A 6,687-nucleotide genomic window follows, 5' to 3' on the forward strand; every position below is an offset into this window, starting at 1 on the left:
TTTTTTTTTTTTTTTTTGGGGGGGAGGGATATGGTGGGCCACCGGCCTCACCACATTGCTCTCACCCCTCCGGTCTCGCTTCCCAACGTTGGCAACACCGCTCGGCACCTCCGCGGCGTTCGCGCCTTCGAAGTGTCGGGCGGCTGACACGTTCTAGTCTTTTTGGTACACGCTACGCGCTACCACCTCGTCCGCCTTCACCACACACTTTTTCGAGTTCGAAACCGTAATACGCGCACGTGTCTACCGGTCCGCCGTTTTGTGTCGCCGTGACCACAGGTCTCGAGGCGAAGTAACGAGGACGCGACGCCCGCAAAAGCGCCAACGAACTCACACACGTGATCAGCGAACGACGCACAAAAAACCCCCCCAAAGCTCATACGAGACCGGCCTTAAATTGCCTGTAACTGTTCAGTTTTTTTTGTAAAAATAAATTTATCCGACTGAATCTACGTCTCGACTTATATTTTCGCGTTGGCCCCCGACGATCCTCACAAACCTAACGTCGAGCGCCACAACTGTTTCACTCTTTATCATACATTTCAGCATGGAAGAAAATTTATTTTAAGAACATATTCTTCCAAAAATAGAGTACATCTTTTATCTCATTCTTGGCCGCGGTTTCTCTAAATAGTTATATAAAGTTATGAAACATAATATTTTAGTAAAAATATTTTATTTAAAAGTAATAATAATAGTTCTACTATTATCATACTTATTTTTAGTATTTTGCTATTATAAAAAATGTAAAAATAAATGTTGAAAGTATTTGAATAATATTTAAAATACTTAATTTAATGGTATTTAAGTACTTGATTGGTCTTAGTTAAAGTCTTGATCAGTATGTTTCAGTAATTTTTTTAACATTAAAATTAGGTCCAGACCAACCAATAGTATTATGTGATGATACCAGAGTATCTCCTGAAGAAACTATTCAGGCTGACATAGGTAAATATAAATAATTATAAAAATGTTTTGTAAAACTGAATTTAAGTAATCTTAATTTATTAGATTAGTTTTCTATATCATATCAAAATTAATTTATTAGATTATGATGTACATGATGGCTCGTTGCAAGAGGCACCATTCAATAATACTACAGGTAGGTATTTAAATAATTATAATATTAAATAAACTACAAACTATAATTTAATGAATTATCATATTTTTTAGATAGTGAAGATGACATAGTGACACAAGCTAATGAACATATTCATACTGATAAACCTTTTGGAAGAAAAATTAGAAAGTTACGCACAACAAACCGTCAAAAAGGATTACCTTATGTTACTGTAAAAGGTAAAAGTATACCAGTTCGTTCTAATGAAAAGCCTTTACAAGAATGTCGCTTGAATTGTAAAAGTTGGTTAGAACCTCATAAAAATACTATTTTTAATGAGTATTGGAGTCTTGGTTGTCATACAAGAAGACTAGACTATATCGCTGCAGCAGTAACTAAAACATAAACTGTAGTTACAAGAAAAAGAGTCGACACATCATTAAAAGAAAGAAATGTTACTTATCATTACTATTTTACTATTGATGGTAATCGTAAAATATGTTGCAAAAAATGTAGTTACAAGAAAAAGAGTCGACACATCATTAAAAGAAAGAAATGTTACTTATCATTACTATTTTACTATTGATGGTAATCGTAAAAAATATTGCAAAAAATGTTTTTTAATCACTTTAGACGAGAAAGAAAAATTCGTTAGAACAGTTCTAGAAAACAAGTACACAAATTCAGTTACAGGTATAACAAAAAAAGATCAACGAGGACTTGGACCTTCACCAAATAAAAAAACTGAAGCTGCTATCATAGATGTGCATAAACATATTCTTTCATTCCGAGCATACGAAAGCCATTATACACGTAAAACAAATAATAAAAAGTATTTAGCATCTCATCTTAATCTTAAAAAAATGTACGAATTATACCGGTTGACAGCATCTGAACCAGTTGGAAGAACAATATATCAAAGAGAATTTAAAATTACCAATTTATCTTTTATAGTGAGAAAAGTCGACACCAGTGACAAATGTGATTCGTTTAAAATAAGAATTGAAATGGAACAAAATGCTGAAATCGAAATTAATTTAATTAATGAGCGTGATAAGCATGTTAAAAATGCTGATGACGCTTACAGTTTCAAATGCCTGGACAAAGAAAAATCAAAATTGGATTCAACAAATATTTGCATCACTTTTGATCTTCAACAATATTTGCCAACACCATTTTTGGAGACCTCTGTGGCATTCTATAAATGTTTGTACTGGACATATAATTTAACAACACACAATTTCGCATCAGGACAAGCTTTCTGTTATTTGTGGCATGAGGAAGTTGCTCGTAGGGGAGGCAATGAAATTGCATCATGTGTTTTCAAGGACCTTATGAAACTACCAGATTCTATAAAAACAGTTACTTTATATTCTGATTCTTGTGCAGGACAAAACAAGAATTCCTACATGGTCAGTATGTTCTTTGCTCTATTATCAAAAAAGAAAACGTTACAAGAAATCAATCACAAATTTTTTGGAGCCAGGGCATACACATATGGAGTGTGATTGTGATCATTCACTTATTGAAAAACAAAAAAAAAGTCAGAAACCATTGTAGCTCATCCAAGGGATTGGGCTACATTAATAAGTTGTACTAACAAAAAAAAAAACCATTTCATGTAGATGAAATGAAACAAAGTGAAATATATGACTTAGGTAAGATTGTAAAAGGCCCTTTAATTATGAGAAAGACTAATGAAGATGGCAATAAGTTTATTTGGCATGATGTTTCATGGGTCAGATACTGTGCATCAATGTTGGGTAAGCTATTGTATAAAAACAGTCTAAGTGAAGAAGTGGAATTTAAAACTTTAAATATGATTCGAAGAGGTTCAAAAAATATGGCAAATATTATATCATTAGATCCAGCTTATGATGGGCCATTACCTATTTCAAAAGAAAAAAAAAATTTAATTGACTTACTACCATTAATACCGAATATTTATCATGCATTTTATAAGAATTTAAAGGACGATCAAAATGAAGATGCTTCGTATGACCCAGACTTGAGTGAAAGTGATTAATATAAATTACGTTATTAATAATGTGATTCATTAAACAGTTTTTAATTTTATTATGTTGTAATATTTTAATAATATAATAACATTTTTTTTTTAATGTATTAGTTTAGTGTACTTGATGAGTCACTTGAAGTTTGTTAAAGTTCTTAACATTTTTTTTCAATTATTATAATATTATTTTATACTGTTTTTATTTCTTTAAAATGTTGAATTAGTTTAGTGTACTTGATGAGTCACTTAAAGTTTGTTAAAGTTCTTAATATTTTTTTTTCAATTTATTATAATATTTATATTAATTTTATTTCTATAATATTGTAAGTCCCAACTGCCAATATTGTATTAGTGTAGGTACTTTATGAGTGAGTACCTATCTGAGAGTTGTAAAAGTAATACATTTTTTTTTTCATTTCCTACAACTAAAAATAATAAATTAATATACTATAATTATTGGTTATTAGTTTATTACTATATTCTATGTATTAGAAATTAGTGTACCTGTTCAGTGATATTTTTATCTGATAATTTATTTATTTGAAAAGTCATGTACAAAAGACTTAAGTCAAAACTAGTGAAATCAAAAGGGCATCAAAACTACAGTTATCTCGTTAAATATTCAAAGTATCAAAAATTTTAATGGTTACATGTATTAAGAATGTAATTTATACAAAATAAAAATACCTTAAATATCTAAAGATATAATGAACTTAAACGTAGGAATTTTCAAACATTGTTACTGCTGTCTCAAAAAGTTGGTCAAATTGACTTATGCCCTTTCTACCCGGAACCAAAGATTTATTGTCATGCTTTAAATAATATTCTGAGTCACATACAAATGAAAATTTAAAAATGAGCTATAGTATGGGTGGTTTCTGAGTGGGGCTTACAAAATAAAATTTCAGTTGTACGTCTGATGCATTCAAACATAACTGGTGCAGTTTTTTATGTAATTGGGTGTTCTACACATTTTTTATGTATGGAATTTAGCCGTCTCACATGCTCTCAAAGAAGTGCAAGAGAGATCAGGGACAAGGTTAAGGGTATTGTTGGCCGTTTTAAAAAAGCTTTCAAGCAGCGGCAAAAATAACTCAGGCAAGAAAAACTGAAATATTCATCTACTCTGAATGTGGTACAAGATGTGGTAACTAGGTGAAATTCTACTTATGAGATGTTATGAAAAATTCTTCTACTATCTGCTTTAGTCGAGTCTAACTATGACGTGTATTTAAACGAATCTGATTGGTAAATCATTTCAAATACATATGATGTTCTTAAGAGGTTTTAGGAAACTACTATTGAAATAAGTAGCAAAAAATCGATTTCAATATCCATAAATATTGTTCTCAGTAAAGCGTTAATAAATTATTGTGGTCAGTTGAAAAATAAATATTCTAATTCAAATGTAATATTTAATACATTTTTACGTTTTTTAAATTATAATATGTATTTTGTAGCTTATAATGGAACAGAATAATCAAAATAAAAAACCCCATAGAAGTGGATCGCTTAAACGAAAAGAGTATAACAAAAACGTCTCAAAAAATTGCTTCTAAATCCAAAAAAACTGAAAAATGTTTTTCCACCAACTGTTTTAAGTCAGAATTGCACTGAACAGCAAATTAATCAGAATCCAGAGCCAAATGAAATTTAATGTATTTCTGAAAAAGTTATACCCAATTCGCCGCTAAAATCACAAGTTCATATACATCCAATATTGATTCAACACATTGTTTTAATTCACCGTCTACGTCTATTTCAACTATTTAAAAATGTCTACTGACTGGAAATATAATACCTGAGAATTGTAAACAAAGAGAATTATTAAGTCAACAGATACGCTCATTATAAACAACGACTTTATCCTAGTACAGAAAACGTGAACTTTTAAAGACTTTTGAACATTCTGATCTGCCACACATAGATATTGTCGATCAAATTAATTTGAACTATTTTATAAAGCCTAGTGAAAAATAAAATATTCAAAGGTTTTTTTTCATTTCATCCACACCATCCAGAAAAAAAATGATGGCACCCAATTACCGTTTAATACTTCCAAAGCATAATATAGTAATTCCAGGGTGACAGACAAAAATAAAAATAAATTAGTTAACTTTAAGTTACGAACAGATTTCTTTTTTTTTGTTCTATATGTTTGGTCTATTGTTCTAAAAATTCGGTTTTTACAAGTGTTGAGGGTTTTGTTGACTGAGTCCATGTGTAATGTGTATAAACGCATAAAAGATCACGAAGAGTTAAAAATCCACAGGAAGCTTCTAAATGTAATATGAGTGATAGTCGGGGACAAAGTGTAGAAAGATGATTTAGCAGAGTCCAGTGGAATCAAAGAGAACATGAAGTAATCTTGAGAAGAAAAGTAGCTGAAACTATAATTGAAATAATAAAAGTAATCGAAGGGCAGCTTATAATTTAAATAATACAAAAGTTATCCATGGAAACTTTTTGGAAATTGTTTTATTAATAGCCAAGTCTAATATTGATTTAAATTATCACATTACTAAGGCAATCGTAGAAAGTGAAAAACGAGCAAAAAGTGGAAAAACGGGTAGAGGAAATTTGTTTACTTTTTTAAGTCCAACAACAGTAATAAACATTATTCAAACTATTTGTAAATTATTATTATTAAAAATATCTGAAGAAGTAAATTCAGCTGGTATTTATTAAATTACTATGGATACAACTATGAATATATCTACCCATGATCAATGTGTATTTGTTTTGCGGTATTTGAAGCACGGGTCAAAACTAAATATTCATAACCTAAATGCACAGAAACTTTTTTAAAAAAAAGTTTGAAATTTTGCAAAATACTTATAGTAGTGGGTCAATAAATGATCTATGTACCACTATTTTAGTAAAATTGAATTTACTTACAAAGTTATTTAAGTTTTAGTGGTGGTTACATACACTAACCACCATGCATACATTAACAACATAATTTTTTTATAACTCAAATTTCTTTATTGCAAACATAATATGATAAAAATAAATAATAACAACTTATGGATTCTGTTGGAAAACTTGGAAAACCAATCAATAATTAAACATCTGAAAATTTAAATTCATAATTTAAATAAATTAATAAAAACAATTATGTAATAAAAAATTGCAAAAATTTAATATTTTCCATACACAAGCACATCAATTTAGTAGTAAAGCACAAAACAACATAAGAAGCATAACATTGATCAAACTAAATAATTACCACATAGTACATATATATTATTTATTGAAATAATTTATATGTCGTAGGAAGCAGCTGAACATGTATCTTTCTGTAGAATAACATATAACACAATAAACATTTAATTATTATCGACTTACCTTTTATTTTTAAAATGTTCCACATTAGGTAGTTTCCTATGTATAATAAATGCATTTGTTATTGCACAATCTACAAAATGAAACACTAACCGCATATACCACTTAACATATTTTCTGTCTAATGAATAATCTCCTTTTAATCTGTCAAAATTGTCTACATAATTCATATTTTTATTATAATCGACTAATACTTATGGACAGGGTACGTTTACAATTGTTCCATCTTTTTGTTTCCTTTTAACTGAAATAGGTTCTTGAGGTAATG

Source organism: Acyrthosiphon pisum, chromosome X (assembly GCF_005508785.2).
Source record: "Acyrthosiphon pisum isolate AL4f chromosome X, pea_aphid_22Mar2018_4r6ur, whole genome shotgun sequence".
Classification (NCBI taxonomy): domain Eukaryota; kingdom Metazoa; phylum Arthropoda; class Insecta; order Hemiptera; family Aphididae; genus Acyrthosiphon; species Acyrthosiphon pisum.